We start from the raw sequence: 17,460 nt of genomic DNA on the forward strand, positions 1-17,460 counted from the left end.
GAAAGTAAGAGGATTGTCAGCAAAGTTTACCCTAAAAGATACCTTAAGATATTATGGTGCTGTCACTGATTATTTGCCATGTCAGTCAAACTCATATGATAATATTATTATCGTATGAGTTTGTAAAGGTCATACTCATATGACCTTTATATTACATGCTGCATACCTCCCACAAGTTGCCCTTATTCATGATTGATTTCTGCTATCAGTTAAGCTATTTTACATAATATAGAAAAACATTTTTTAAAAGTAGTCACTCTTCTGTTACTAACACAGTTGTGTGGCATCTGACCTGTGCCCAAGTTTGTTTCAGGTATAAATAAATTTGGCTTGCAGTATGTCATTATTTCTTCTTTTCTTAATGGATGGCAATGCTTATTGTAATTTTTTAAATTTTTAATGAGTAATTTCAGTATTTAAAAAATTGTCTAATTTTACACTTTTTATACAGTGCACTCCCGCTAATCCGAACACGTTTCGGTCAGCGGAGAGGAAATTTTTTAGTTCGCAAAATATATGTTAAATACGTTAAATTTAAATGGTATTAATGGTACAAAGACATTTAGAATTCCACAAAAAAATTGTATTTTATTGTAGTACTGTACTAATACAAAATTAATAAATCAGTGTTTGACATGGCCTATTAAAACTACAGATCAATACTTATACACCAAAACAGGAACAAAAGCCATTTTTCAGAAGTAACAAACTCTGTTAATTTCTTTTGACGTAACGATGAAAATCGATTAGAAGATGCTATGTTTTGCCACCGGTTACACTCTCCCACAGCTCAGCAACCCAATATACAACATCTTTTAAGTTCACTTGTTTCATTTTCTCATGTAAAGAAAGTGAATTGGTGTTATCTTCTATCAAGGACCTAAGATATTTCTTACTGTATGCAAGCTTGATAGACTGTAACACCCCCTGGTCCATGGGCTGTAATAACGGTGTTACATTAGGCGGTAAGAAAGCTGCCTTTATATCCCCTGATGTAAACTCAGAAACGTCTGGGTGGGATGGCGCATTGTCTATGAGGAGAATGGCGCGAGGTGGCAAATCATTTTCATTGCTGAAACGTTTCACTGCTGAGACAAATTGATTATGAAACCACTCAATGAAAAGCTGTCCGTTCATCCAAGCTTTTTTTTTTTTACTTTTGTAATGAACTGGAAGATTGTTAATGTTCATATTTTTAAAAGCGCTCTCGGCTTCGCTGATTTAATGATCATCATCAAAGGGAGCTTGTGATTTCCTGAAGCATCACTTCAAGCTATCAACGTCACTCACTCCTTATTCATTTTAAAATCTGGGATACGTTATTCGGCTAATCCGAAATTATGCTAATCCGAACAGGGCTCGGTCCCAATTAGTTCGGACTAGCGGGAGTCCAGTGTATTTAAAAAAATTTCTTCCACTGAAAATCAAAATACATACGGAAATAAAATATAAACAGGAAAATGATAGTCATTTTGATTGTCTGATTCACAGGACTGTTAAGTGTGTGAAATTTTAAATATATGTATGTGCATATATTTCTGATTATTATTTGTTGCAATACTTTTAAAAAAGAGTTTAAAATGCATCTTATTAGACACTTCAAGTTTAAATTTTTTTCAAAATTTATTTTGAAATTGTGTTCTTCACAGCTTATGAAATTTGAAATGTATATATCTCACTTCCTTCAGAGTACCATCATCTTCAGTAAATACTGCATTTCATGTTGTGAATATTGCCTTTCATTTTCCCATGTTTATTTATGTAAAAGCAATAACAAATCTTTCAAAACCAATTTGTGTGAGACCATAGATCAGAAGTTCCCAACTTTTTTTGGTTCACTGCATCCTTAGTGTCTCAGTAATTTTTTCATGGTGCCCCTAGGCCAAAAGAAATACTAACAGTACCATTTATTAAGTAGTTAGGTCCAAACAACTCAACAAGTAATGTTGAAACTGTGATGAGGTGTCCGACAGATGTATAGTATCGCTGTTTCCCTTGAAAATTTAAAATATCCCATGGCACACAGTTTGGGAACTGCTGCCATAGATGCTTACTTAACAGCAGTGATGAGATAATTGTATAACTTTCATAATGGAATGATTAATAATCAATTATTTCAGTAATCAAAATAATTGATTATACACAAATTAGGTCAATTATTAAATCCACAGCAATAATCTACAATAATTGATATTCAAATTAATTGATTACAAAATTCACAGCAGTAGTGACTGACATTAATGGAACAACTCTGGTTGGCAGGGTTGTTAATGACATTAATGACACTAATGACAGTATGCTGCTGCAATAGGATCTAGAAAAGTTGAGCAGATGGGCTGAGAGGTGACAAATGAAGTTTAACATTGAGAAATGTAAAGTACTACATATGGGAAGCAGTAACCCCAGAGTAACGTATCAACTCTGTATCTACACTTACAGTGGTAGAGAATGAAAAGGACCTGGGGGTAATTCTGCAGGCAAATATGAAGTTTTCGGAGCAGTGCAGACGGTCTGCAAGAGTAGCTCATGGTGTCTTGTCAATGATATATACAGGAATTTTTCTAGCAGGTATTAGGAGGTGATTATCCCCTTGTATAAGGCAATGGTCAGGCCACACCTTGTGTACTGTATACAGGTCTGGAGGCCTCATTTTCAGTACAGTACAATACAGTACTGAAAATGAGGTACAGAAACCTCATTTTCAACAACCCTAGTACAGAAGTACAGTACTAGGGTTGTTTTTTTTTTGTTTTTTTTGTTTTTTTTTTGCAAAATGGATTCATTATAGCTAGTCCTCTGAATAGCATTACTAGATTATTTATTTCAAATGCATTGAGTACAAAGATGTATACAGGTCTGGAGGCCTCATTGGAACGAGTACAGAGAAGGGCAAGAAGGACAGAGAAGTTTTGCAAATTACAGTGTCTGGAGATTAGGCACCTGCGAGGTGATCTGATTGAGGTGTCTAAAGGCTTGAATGGTTTGAGCATGCTCAGTGCTGATGGGATTTTTCCTCTTGCTCAGAATAATCACCTGAGAGGACATAAATTTAAATTGAGGAAAGACAGTTGTAGGATAGATGTGCATAAGTTTGCCTTTAGCCAGTAGGATAGATGTGCATAAGTTTGCCTTTAGCCAGTGGAAGTTGTTAGCCTAAATAAATTTAAGGTTGAGCTGGACAGGTATTTGGAACGAATGGAGGGGTGAAATCGGAGCGTTTTTATTTTTGGCTGATGCTGCATAAGCTTGCTCTATCTACCATCGTATGCCTATACTAATGCTAATACATCTTCATCAGTGATATTTATGAAGGTATATCAGGCTTACTGTTGAAGTTTGCAGATGATACAAAGGTTGGCAGGATTGTTAATGACAGTAATTAGCAATGTGCTACTGCAACAGGATCTAGAAAATTTGGGCAACTGAAGTTTAACATTGACAAATGAAAAGTACTGCATTTGGGTAGAAGTAACTCCAGAGAAACGTACCAACTGTGTGGTACTACTCTTAGGTTGGTAGAAACTGAAAAAGATCTTGGAGTAATTGTGCAGTCAGATATAAAGTTTTCTGAGCAATGCAGAGAGGCTGCCAGAGCAGGTCATGGGGTATTGTCATTACTTACACAAATTTTGCTACTAGAGAAAAGGAAATGATTATCCCTTTGTATAAGGTACTCACGGTGTGGCCAGACCATTGCCTTATACAAGGGGATAATCACCTCCTTATCCTTTCTATAAAAATTCTTGTATATCGTTGACAACATGAGCTATTCTTGTAGAACATCTGCACTGCTCAGAAAACATCACATCTGACTGCATAATTATCCCCGGGTCCTTTTCATTCTCTACCATCCTGAGTGTAGTACCACACAGTTGATACGTTACTTTGGGGTTACTGCTACCCATATGCAGCACTTTACATTTGTCAATGTTAAACTTAAGTTGTCATCTCAGCCCATCTGCTCAACTTTTCTAGATCCTGTTGCAGTAATGTACTGTCATTAGTGTCATTAACAACCATGCCAACCTTCATATTGTCTACAAACTTAAACATTAAGCCTGATATACCTTCATGAATATCATTAATAGATACAGAAAACAATAATGGGCCCAACACTGAATCCTGGGGGACTCCACTAATAACATTAGAGAAGAGCAGTGTCCATTGATTACCACTCTCTGTCTTCTTCCACTCAACAAACCCTTGATCCATAGCAGCAATTTGCCTCCAATGCCACACTGCTCCAATTTGTGCAGCAGTCTTCCATGTACAACAGTATCAAAAGCCTTCCTAAGATCCAAATATAAGATCCAAGGGCGTCCATATTCTGTACTCCATATTTTCCAAGAAAGGATAAGACTAAATATGATCGTCAATAGCAAACTGCTCCCTCTTACAAGAAACAGACAGAATCATCTTCCCTCTCTAAAACCAAATAATGAAGCACATTGTACAATGGAATTGCAGATGTTTACATAGTAATACTGATAATATACACGATTTGATCTCACAATATAATCCTGTAGCCATTTGCTCTCAAGAGACTTATTTAAATCCACAGGTAACTTATTCGATTAAACATTATACAGCCTATTGAAAAGATAGAATTTCTTCAAGCCATGCACATGGAGGAGTTGCAATTCTGGTGGATTTTAAATTTCCAGCAAGAAACATTCCGCTTCAGACCCACTTAGAAGCCGTTGCAGTTCGTGTAGCAAATGGACAAACAATAACTGTAGTTTCATTATACCTTCCACCTAACAATATTTACATGTTGAAAGAATTAGATCTTGTAAAACAAATATCATCTCCTGTTTGTCTTCTTGGTGACTTAAATGCACATCATCCACTGTGGGGATCTGCTCACATGGATAATAGAAAAGCTCATAGACCAATTGAACCTAACATTGCTGAACACTGGTTATAACACATACACTCATCTCTCCACAGGATCTATGTCAGCAATTGACTTATCTATTTGTTCCCCTGAGTTACTTCCTATTATAGATTGGACAGTTTTAAATGATCTGCACAACAGTGATCATTTCCTAATTATATGCAGAATTCAAACAATGCAGACACCTTGCCCTGATCATCAGGTATTATGGAAATTTTGCAAAGCAGATTGGGAAAAGTATTCTGTCTCCATCTCCTTTGATAGCCAATTGATATGACTAGGGTCCATTGATGATGTCAGTGAGCACATTACTGAACAAATACTAGCAGCAGTTTCCAAAGCAATACCACGTCTTCTGCTTTCAAGCACAGAAACCTTAAACACTGGTGGAATGATGTTTGTACCATTGCGAAAAAGGAAAAAAATAAAGTCTGGAATCTGTTCCATAAGTTTCCAAACCACCGACAACCTAATTCAGTTTAAAAGGCTTAAGGAAAAAGCACAAAAAATTAGAAGACAAGCTAGAAAAGAATCATGGATACAGTTTTCCTCCTCTGTCACAAAACGACACTAGCAGTAAAATTATTTGGAAAAAAATTTGACAACTAAATGGCAAATATATACCGGTTTCTGCTCCAGTTTTAACCAAGAATGGACAAGAATTATCTTCAACACAAGAAATAGCTAATGCGCTTGCAGAGACTTTCCTCTGAAATGTCTGCCACTACAGCTTATGATGCTCCATTTCTACAAATCAAAGCCACAGCAGAAAAATATAAGATAAACTTCCAAACTACCCAGTCAACCTGTTTAATGCTGTTTGGAGTCTTTTTGAACTCCAAACAGCATTAAACAGATCACCTAATAACACTGAAACATCTAAACAATATAGCTTTGAATTTTCTAATAACATTTTTTAATTGGATCTTTCTTGAAGGTACATATCCCTCTACCTGGCATCACTCCATTATTTTAGCCCATTCCCAAACCAGGAAAGAATCAATCACTCACACAAAATTAATGACCAGTCTCCGTCACCAGTTGTCTTGGTAAAACTCTAGAAAGGATGATACACAGACGACTTACCTGGGTTCTTGAAATTCAAAAAGCCGCTAAACAACAATCAGTTTGGATTCTGACCAAATAGTTCCACTTTGGATCTCATGGTGAAAGCAGAGGCTAACATCCATAATGCTTATGTGAAAAATGAACATCTTGTAATGGTAAGTTTGGATATTGAAAAGGCTTTTGACACAACCTGGAGGTATGGCATATTGCGAGAACTTTATTTCCTAGGATTGCAGGGACATTTACCGAAATTTATTCAAAATTTTCTCCGAAACAGAACTTTTCAGGTTGGTTATAAAACAGTACTTTCTTGTATCTATACCCAAGAAGAAGAAGAAGGTGTCCCACAAGAATCAATACTTAGTGCTACTATTTTTTCACTTAGGCTGAACACTATAACCCACAACTATTCCCAGTACTGTCGAATTATACATGTACGCCGATGATCTCACTCTATCTTGCAGGTCAAAAAATATTCATACTATTGAAAGACAGCTGCAAATCTCCATAAATAAGCTAGAAATGTGGACACAGCAGAATGGATACCGTATGTCAGAACGAAAAACAGTTGCAATTCACTTCTGCAAAAAATGCAAGTTGCATCCAGAACCAGAACTTTGGCTAAAGAACCACCTGATACCACTCACCAGTAATCTTCATTTCCTAGGTTTAATGTTGGACACCAAACGTAACTTTGTTTCTCACATAACATGTCTCGGAACTGTTTTTTTAAAGAAACAAAGAAATATTGTTCAAGATTTAGGCCTAAATGGATGTCAAATGTCACATATCTAATTAGACACATGACAGAGAAGAAAAATGCATGGAATACATATAAATTAACATGTGACACAAAAGCTTATGATAGATATAAGCTGGTCTGTAAACAAGTTACAAGGGAGGTTAGGCAGGCGAAGGAAGATTCCGAGAAATCTTTAGCAAAGGATGCAAAGAAAAACAGCAAAGAGTTCTTTACTTATGTAAACTCTATAAGGAAGGGGATGGTCCACTTGATATCGATGGTTCACCTGTTGATGATCCTGCTCAGGTAGCTAACAAACTGAATGAATATTTTGCATCGACATTTACACATGAGGAGTTATTCAGTGAGGGGAATGCCAGAGGTGTATTCAACTCTGGCAGTAAGCTAGATAATCTTGTAATAACTAAGAATAAAGTGGAGGAGAAATTGTTGAAGATAAACACAAGAAAGACACATGGGGTGGATGGAATCTATCCAGTTATATTAAAGGAGGTGGCAAAGGAAGTAAGCAAACCCTTAGCCATAATTATGAGAGCTTCCCTGGACTCAGGGAAGGTACCCATGGACTGGAGATGTGCGAATATGACCCCAATCCACAAAGGAGGATCAAAGGGAGACTCAGGTAATTACAGACCTGTTAGTTTAACTTCTGTTCCAGGGAAATTAATGGAGGCACTGGCTAAAGAAGCATTGCAGGATCATCTAGACAAGACTTCAGTTATAGCTCGGACACAGCATGGGTTTGTTAAGGGTCTTGTCTAATTTGATTGGATACTATGATGTAGTCACAAAGGAACTGGATGCAAAGAATAACTTTTATATCATATATTTTGATCTTAGAAAAGTCTTTGATACCGTTGCACATGGAAGACTGCTGCTACGGATAAAGGGATAGTTGAGTGGGAGAAGACAGAGAGTGGTAATCAGTGGACACTGCTCTTCATGGACTAATGTCTTTTTATTTATTTTTTATTTTTTTGGCTGATGCTGATAAGCTTGCTTTCTTGCATCAAATGCCTCTACTAATGCTAATGCTAATAATCTTGTAATAACTAAGAATAAAGTGGAGGAGAAATTGTTGAAGATAGACACATGGGGTGGATGGAATCTATCCAGTTATATTAAAGGAGGCGGCAAAGGAAGTAAGCAAACCCTTGGCCATAATTATGAGAGCTTCCCTGGACTCAGGGAAGGTACCCATAGACTGGAGATCTCCCAGGGGCAAAGGTTGATGACGTAGAGCAGATATCATCTTTTAAGGGCACAAAAGTTGATATAGTTGTACACATTGGCACTAATGATATCAAGAGTAGGAGACCTGCAGAATTGCTTAACAAGTACAGGTCACTGTTGAAAAAAAGCCGTGAAATAGGGTTGAATTTGAAAGTGTCTGCAATTCTGCCCAGACACGATAGGAGGGAGTATATGATGAGAGCCTTGTCGATCAATTCGGCCCTGGAAAGATTGTGCAAGGCTCAAGGGGTAGAATTTTTTTCAGCCTGGACTGTACTTGTTAACAGGAGAGATTGCTTCTACAGGGATGGGATACACTTAAATAGAAAGGGTGCAAGAATATTTGCTGATGCTATCGAGGCAGTGTTAGGTGGGTCGGAAAACTGCTAGCTTGGGGGGAGACAAAGACGAATAGATTAACAGTACCCGCCGGCAGAGGTGAAAGAGATTCTTGCACTGCTTCTATTGGAATGAGCAGAAGCCTGAAAAACAAGATGCATGATATTTCAGAGACTGCTGGGAGTCATTGCTACCCTAACACAACCCAGTAAACACATGGGTTGTGTTAGGGTAGCTAAGAATAGAAATAAGTGCATGTATACTTGCGTGTACACCAATGCTAGGAGTTTAGTAAATAAATTTGATGAAATTGAGGTATTGCTCAAAACATCAAAGGCAGATATTGTTGGGATATCAGAGACGTGGTGTCACACAGATATAAGGAATGCAGAACTGGAATTTGGGGAGTACTACGTCTACAGAAAGGATAGACAGGAGAGGAAGGGAGGAGGGGTTATGCTATTAGTTAAGAAATACATAAAATCCAAGGAAGTAAAGCCAGTGGACATCGCTGGACAGTGCAGTGTCGAGTCAGTTTGGTGTGACATAAGCATTGGGAGATCAAAATTGAGAGTAAGAGTGTGCTATAGGCCTAATGACTCTGATGAGTATAATAAGAAACTGTACAGGGAAATAGAGTGGGCCAGTAAATCAGAGAGTCTTATAATGGGAGATTTTAATTTCCCAGATATTGACTGGAATTTGGGGGCTGGTCACTCACACACTAGCAAGGCTTTTGTGGATTTATTGGATGATTGTTTTCTACATCAGCATGTTCGGGAGGCAACTAGAGGGAGGAATACTCTTGATTTGATTATCAGAAGTGATTCTTCATGCATTAAGAATCTGCAGATAAATGAACCACTAGGTGGCAGTGATCACAGTGTGCTGAAGTGGGATTTACTCAAAGAGGTAACTACCATTAGGGGTAAAGGGAAGGGTTATTGCTTTCGTAAAGGCGACTACGATGGACTGAGATAGTATTTAAATTCTATACAGTGGGACCAACTGATGATGTTACCAACAGCAAATGCAAAATGGGAAGCATTCAAAGAACTTATTTTGGAAGCTACTAGGCTTTACATACCAACCAAGAAATATTGTTCAAGGTTTAGGCCTAAATGGATGTCAGATTAACTGATGAGGCATATGGCAGAGAAGAAACATACATGGGATACATACAAATTAACACATGACACAGAAGCCTATGATAGATACAAGTTGATCTGTAACCAAGTTACAAAGGAGGTTAGGCAGGCGAAGGCAGATTACGAGAAATCTTTGGCAAGGGATGCAAAGAAAAACAGCAAAGAGTTCTTTACTTATGTAAACTCTAGAAGGAAGGGGATGAATCAGATTGGACCACTTGATATCGATGGGTCAACTGATCCTGCTCAGGTAACTAACAAACTAAATGAATATTTTGCATCGACATTCACACATGAGGAATTATTTAGCGAGGGGAAAGCCAGAGGTGTATTCAACTCTAGCAATAAGCTAGAGAATCTTGTAATAATTGAGAGTTAAGTGGAGGAGAAATTGTTGAAGATAAACACAAGAAAGGCACCCGGGGTGGATGGGATCTATCCAGTTATAGTAAAGGAGGCAGCAATGGAAGTAAGCAAACCCTTAGCCATAATTATGAGAGCTTCCTTGGACTCAGGGGAGGTACCCACAGACTGGAGATGTGCAAATGTGACCCTAATTCATAAAAAAATAGGATCAAAGGGCGACACAAGTAATTATAGACCTGTTAGTTTAACTTCTGTTCCTGGAAAATTAATGGAAGCACTGGTTAAAGAAGCACTGCAGGATCATTTAGACAAGACTTCAGGACTTCAGTTATAGCTCGGACACAGCATGGTTTTGTTAAGGGGAAGTCTTGCCTGACCAATTTGATTGGATACTATGATGCAGTCACAAAGGAACTGGATGCAGGGAATAACTTTGATATTATATACTTGGATCTTAGAAAGGCTTTTGATACTGTTGCACATGGAAGACTGCTGCACAAATTGGAGCAGTGTGACATTGGAGGCAACTTGCTGCTGTGGATAAAGGGGTGGCTGAGGGGGAGAAGACAGAGAGTGGTAATCAATGGACACTGCTCGTCGTGGACTAATGATATTAGTGGAGACCCTCAGGGCTCAGTGTTGGGTCCATTATTGTTTTCTGTATTCATAAATGATATTGATGATGGTATATCAAGCTTAATGTCAAAGTTTGCAGACGATACAAAGGTAGGCAGGGTTGTCAAGGACACTACTGACACTATGCTGCTGCAACAGGATCTGGAAAGGTTGAGCAGATGGGCTGAGAGGTGGCAAATGAAGTTTAACATTGACAAATGTAAAGTACTACACATGGGAAACAGCAACCCCAGAGCAACGTATCAACTCTGTGATACTACACTGACAGTGGTAGAGAATGAAAGGGACTTGGGGGTGGTTGTGCAGGCAGATATGATGTTCTCTGACAGTGCAGATGGGCTGCAAGAGTAGCTCATGGTGTATTGTCAATGATATATAGGAATTTTTCTAGCAGGGATAAGGAGGTGATTATTCCCTTGTATAAGGCAATGGTCAGGCCGCACCTAGAGTACTGTATACAGGTCTGGAGGCCTCATTTCAAGAAGGATGTAGAGCTGCTGGAACGAGTACAGAGAAGGGCAACAAGATTAGTGAATGGAACAAAGGGGTGCTCTTACGAAGAAAGGCTTAAGTTTTGCAAATTACAGTGTCTAGAGACTAGGCACCAGCGAGGTGATCTGATAGAGGTGTATAAAGCCTTGAATGGTTTGAGCATGCTCAGTGCTGATGGGATTGTTCCTCTCGTTCAGAATAATCACCTGAGAGAGCATAAATTCAAATTGAGGAAAGACAGATGTAGGATAGACGTGCGGAAATTTGCCTTTAGCCAGCGGGTGGTTGGTTGGTGGAACAGATTTCCACCCCTTGTTGTGGAAGTTGATAGCCTAAATAAGTTTAAGGCTCAGCTGGACAGGTATTTTGAACAAACAGAGATGTGAAGTGGAAGTGGTTTCTTTTTTTTTATTCATTTATTTTTATTTATTTATTTTTTTTTTTTTTCATTTATTATTTTTTTTTTATTTATTTATTTTTATTTTTTTGGCTGATGCTGCATAAGCTTGCTTTCTTGCATCAAATGCCTCTACTAATGCTAATGCTAATAATCTTGTAATAACTAAGAATAAAGTGGAGGAGAAATTGTGAAGATAAACACAAGAAAGACACATAGGGTGGATGGAATCTATCCAGTTATATTAAAGGAGGCGGCAAAGGAAGTAAGCAAACCCTTAGCCATAATTATGAGAGCTTCCCTGGACTCAGGGAAGGTACCCATGGACTGGAGAAGTGCAAATGTGACCCCAATCCACAAAGGAGCATCAAAGGGAGACACAGGTAATTACAGACCTGTTAGTTTAACTTCTGTTCCAGGGAAATTAATGGAGGCACTGGCTAAAGAAGCATTGCAGGATCATCTAGACAAGACTTCAATTATAGCTTGGACACAGCATGGGTTTGTTAAGGGTCTTGTCTAATTTGATTGGATACTATGATGTAGTCACAAAGGAACTGGATGCAAAGAATAACTTTTATATCATATATTTTGATCTTAGAAAAGTCTTTGATACCGTTGCACATGGAAGACTGCTGCTACGGATAAAGGGATAGTTGAGTGGGAGAAGACAGAGAGTGGTAATCAATGGACACTGCTCTTCATGGACTAATGTTATTAGTGGAGTCCCTCGGGGTTCAATGTTGGGTCCATTGTTGTTTTCTGTATTTATAAATGATATTGATGATGGTATATCAGGCTTAATGTCCAAGTTTGCAGACGATACGAAGGTCGGCAGTGTTGTTAATGACACTAATGACAGTACACTGCTGCAACAGGATCTAGAAAAGTTGAGCAGATGGGCTGAGAGGTGACAAATGACGTTTAACATTGACAAATGTAAAGTACTACATATGGGAAGCAGTAATCCCAGATTAGACCGGGGTTCGAGCCCGTCACCACCAAATATGGAGGATGCGGAAAGGTCAGGGAATGACCACCGCATATACCGGAGCAATGTGGCCTTAGTTGTTAATGCTCCTAAAAACCAAATAACAAACAAACAAACAACAACAGTAATCGCAGAGTAACGTATCAACTCTGTGGTACTACACTGATAGTGGTAGAGAATGAAAAGGACCTGGGGTAATTGTGCAGGCAGATATGAAGTTTTCTGACAGTGCAGATGGTCTGCAAGAGTAGCTCATGGTGTCTTGTCAATGATATACAGGAATTTTTCTAGCAGGGATGAGGAGGTGATTATCCACTTGTATAAGGCAATGGTCAGGCCACACCTTGAGTACTGTATACAGGTCTGGAGGCTTCATTTTAAGAAGGATGTAGAGTTGTTGGAACGAGTACAGAGAAGGGCAACAAGATTAGTGAATGGAACAAAGGGTTGCTCTTACAAAGAAAGGCTTAAGTTTTGCAAATTACAGTGTCTGGAGACTAGGCACTGGCGAGGTGATCTAATTGAGGTGTATAAAGCCTTGAATGGTTTGAGCATGCCCAGTGCTGATGGAATTCTTCCTCTTGCTCAGAATAATCACCTGAGAGGGCATAAATTCAAATTGAGGAAAGACAGTTGTAGGATAGATGTGCGGAAGTTTGCCTTTAGCCAGCAGGTGGTTGAATGCTGGAACAAACTTCCATCTGTCGTAGAAGTTGATAGCTTAAATAGATTCAAAGCAGAACTTGACAAACATTTGGAACGAGTGGATGGGTGAAATAAGGTTGTTTTTTTTTTTTTTTTTGGCTGATGTTATATAAGCTTGCTTTCTTACATCATGTGCCTTTGCTAATGCTAATGAAACTAAATATTTTTCAGTCCATTTCTGCCATTAAATGGGGTGCCAGTAGATACTCTCTTCCACATCTGTGTCATGCTCTTATCAGGTCTCACTTAGATTATGGAGCTATTATCTATGACTCAGCTAGGAAAATTGCACCAGACTGAACACCATCCAACACAGTGCCCTTCGTACTGCACTAGGAGCCTTTAGAACATCCCCTGTCTAGAGTCTGTATGTAGAGGCATATGAACCTCCACTTCACCTTAGAAGGAAAATGCTGCTCCTTAATTATGCAGCCAAAATTTAAAGCCTTCCAGCCCATCCTGTTCAACCATTGCTTCTCGACCCTGGTTGGATCACGTTCTACAACAGCAAAGTTACTGAAAATAGACCCACTGGTATTCGATTAAAAGAATTGATACATGCCTGATACATAAATTTTGACAATATGCTTCAAGAGAATGATGTACCTGATCCACCCTGTTCTGTAACTCTCCCTCACTGTGATACCTTTTTTCAGCAATGGGGAAAGAAATCCCTGGAAGATGAAAGTATTAACAGCTACATAAAGGCCATGCCCTCAACAATGCTCAACGCTGTATAATATATATACAGATGGTTCGAAAACAGACGCTTCTGTTGGTGTGGCGGCTGTCTTTACCTCTTTAACACTTTCTATATCACTACCAGCTGAGTGTAGCAGTTACACTGCAAAATTATACGCAATAAAATTAGCCGTTGAAAATATAAACACTTTCCACAATACTAGTATTATGGAATCTGTGTATATTATAGCACTATAATATTGGAATCTGTGTATATTATAGCACTATAATATACACAGATTCCAATATCGCATCCCATCATAAAACAAATTTTTTTCTGTTTAAACCACCTACGATGTAAGAATCATGCAGTGATATTTTGCTGGATCCCAGGTAATGAGAAAGCAGATCAGGCAGCCAAACAACCAATCAGTACAATACCATCACATTACCAAGTACCATATATAGATTATTTGAAATGCATTAAAAAAATCTATACATTTCAGTGGTCTGAAATCTGGACGTCACAAATGAACAACAAATTGCTCAAAATCAAAGAGGAACCAGCACTATGGAAATCTATCTGCGGGCAAAACAGACAGGAAGAGATTGTTCTAGCAAGATTATGCATAGGGCATACACATCCAACCCATATATATCTACTCAAGGAGGATGTCCCACCTCAATGCATGCATTGTACTTTACCACTTACCGTCAAGCATATACTCTTAGATTATTGGCACTATTCCTATTTCCGAAAAAATACTTTCCTTTCATTGTTACGACTGAAAGAGCCTCTATCACTTGCCCATATTATTGGAAACAATGAGAATTTAAATGAACTATTTATCTTTCTTAAGCAGATAAGAATATATGATTTTTCTATGATGACAAATTGGACCAAATTTTTATATAAAAACATGTCATAGGAAGAGGCACATTTTGGCCCCAGTTGCCCTTGTGCCCAAAAATACTAATACCAAAATACAAGAAATATCACCTTTTGTGCCCTTAAAAGATGATATCTGCTCTACAAAGTCAAAACTTGCCAAAGCTTGAAGTACATTGATCTTGTTGGTGGCATGAATTTGTCTAACTATTGCTCACTTCACAACAGTAAATTTCACTTACTAACATTTACTACTGGTCCACTGGGAATTCTGCATAATGGAATAAAATTAAGTACTTTCTTCTTAGTTAAGTTAAATCTAGAAAAAAGCCAAATGCTATGAAACCTATAAAAAATCACTGCATGTCAGGCACTAAACCCAAGGTCCTGAGCTGGATATCATCATTCTTCTCTTTCTTGGTGATTCCTTTCTACTTCTCTCTCAGGGTAACTCGTGAATCTTTTTTTTGGCTGGTGCAGCATAAGCCTCAGGCTTCCTTGTACCATATGGCTAATAATAATAATAATAATATCCTGGTGAGCAAACTGGTTTGCTACTTAATGCATCGATCTCATATTGCAGAGGCACTGCTCCCAATGAGAAATATATTGACTTATTTTTTATTTGATGTGTATAACATTTTCCAGACCTGGGTTTCAATCCTTTTTTAGTGGGATTTCATCTAGGCACATAAGCAGTGTCTTCACAAAGCCTGTTTATCACCGATGAAATTCTGAATTTATGTGGTGACAAATACTTAAAATAAAAAGCAGTACTTTTCTCTATTAGATAACTGCTTGTTTTTAGATTAACACAATAAGGCAACTTATGACAAAATGCCTTTACAATATGAGATCAGTGCACTAAGTAGCAGACCTAGTTTGCTCACAGCTTACAGACCTGTCACAGACCTGTTAGCTTATCGTTTGTTCCCAGGAAAATAATGGAGTTACTAGTTAAAGAACTAGTCCATCTAGACAGGAATGCAATTGTACTGCAGTCACTGCAAGGATTTGTTAAAGAGGTGGTCTTGTCTGATAAATCTGATTGGATACTTTGATGCAGTAACCAAGAAACTGGGCAAAAAATACTTTTGATATCATATACTAGGATTTCAGGAAATCTTTTGATACTGTTGCACATAAAAATGTTCTGTACAAACTGTAGCAATATGCCAGGCAAGTTTCTAATATGGATAAAGAGATGGTTGAGTGGGAGAAGACAGAGAGTGGTTATCAACAGGCACTGATTCTTCATAGACTAATGTTATCAGTGTATTACCCCAAGTTTCAGTGCTGGGCCCATTGTTGTTTTCAGTATTTTTTAATGGTATTGATGAAGGTATATTAGGCTTAATGTCTAAGTATGCAGATGATATAAAAGTTGGTAGAGTGGTTAATGACAGTAATCAGGGTGAGCTACTACAACAAGATTTAGGAAAATTGGGTTAATGTGCTGAGAAATGGCAGCTGAAGTTTAATATGACAAATGCAAGATACTACACTCAGGGTAGTAGTGGAAAATGAAAAAGACCTGGGAATAAGTGTGCAGTCAGATATGAAGTTCTCAGAGAAGTGCAAACAGATTGCCAAGTTTATTTACATATTGTTCAGGCTGGAAAACCTAGCATAACTCTTAGACTGCCTTAGACTAATAGGTCTAATAAAGCCCCAGTCCGCTATAGAAAGAAAGTTATTCAAATTTGTTTCTAAATTATTTAAACTAATTTATATTTTAACCATTACTTTCTGCAATGCTTTTATTGATTTTATTAGACATAATGCCTTCTGTCATCCAGGGTTATGTGGTGGTGGTGGTTTGATGTGTTGGCGATCAGGTTGGTGGTCCTTAGCTGTCGATCTCTGACATGTCGAGCCATTCATGCGTCTTTAGGGGGGAGAGAGAGGTAATTAAATAATTTTATGTTCGATTTAATTCAGGAATTCAGCATGCATTCTAAAAAAGAGCATTCAGGTAGTCTTATTTTTTATATATATATAAGCTCACAATTTTAGAATTCATCGAGCATCATAGCTCTGTCGATATTTACTTTAAATATATATATACACACACACACACACCGATGAGCCAAAACATTATGACCACCTACCTAATATGATGTTGGTCCTCCACGTGCAGCCAAAGCAGCTCGTACCCGGTGAGGCATGGATGCTACAAGATTTCTAAATGTGTCTTGTGGTATCTGATACCAACACGTAACCAGCAGATCCTTTAACTCCTGTAAGTTCCGTGGTTGAGATGCCACAGATTGGAGTTGCTGTTCCAACACAACCCACAGATGTTCGATGGAATTGATGTCTGGGGAATTTGGAAGTTAGGGCAGTACCTGGAAGTCTTTCTCATGTTCCGTGAACCAGTCTCGAACAATCCAGGTGGTGTGACATGGTGCATTATCCTGCTGAAAGATGGCACCGCCAGAGGGGAAGACCGTTGCCATGAAAGGGTGTACTTGATCAGCAATGATGTTTAGATAGGTGGTAGACATCAAAGTGCCCGGCACATGGAGGACTGGACCCAGGTTACCCCAGCAGAACATCACCCAAAACATAACACCGCCGCCACCAGCTTGTTTTTATCCCACGCATCCAGGCACCATCACTTACCCAGGTAAACAATGCACACATACATGGCCATCCACATGGTGCAACAGGAAACGTGATTCATCGGACCAGACGACCTTCTTCCAATCACTCAAGGTCCAGTTTCGATGCTTGCACACCCATTGTAGGTGCTGTTGTTGATGAACTGTAGGCACTCAGAGTGGCCTGCCACTACACAGCCCCATTTTCAGCAGGGTTCGATGTACTGTGTGTTGTGACACATTACTCCTGTC

The 17,460-nt window shown here is 38.5% G+C and overlaps 1 protein-coding gene across 4 annotated transcripts in view; it reads left to right on the forward strand.

Annotated features, from left to right (window-relative positions):
• The window catches only part of Sac1 (phosphatidylinositol-3-phosphatase SAC1), a 677,000-nt gene that overhangs the window by 547,827 nt on the left and 111,713 nt on the right, over window positions 1–17,460 (forward strand). The gene's annotated exons all lie outside the window — the stretch shown is intronic.

Source organism: Mastigoproctus giganteus, chromosome 10 (genome assembly GCF_048544385.1).
Source record: "Mastigoproctus giganteus isolate SK-2022 chromosome 10, ASM4854438v1, whole genome shotgun sequence".
NCBI lineage: Eukaryota > Metazoa > Arthropoda > Arachnida > Uropygi > Thelyphonidae > Mastigoproctus > Mastigoproctus giganteus.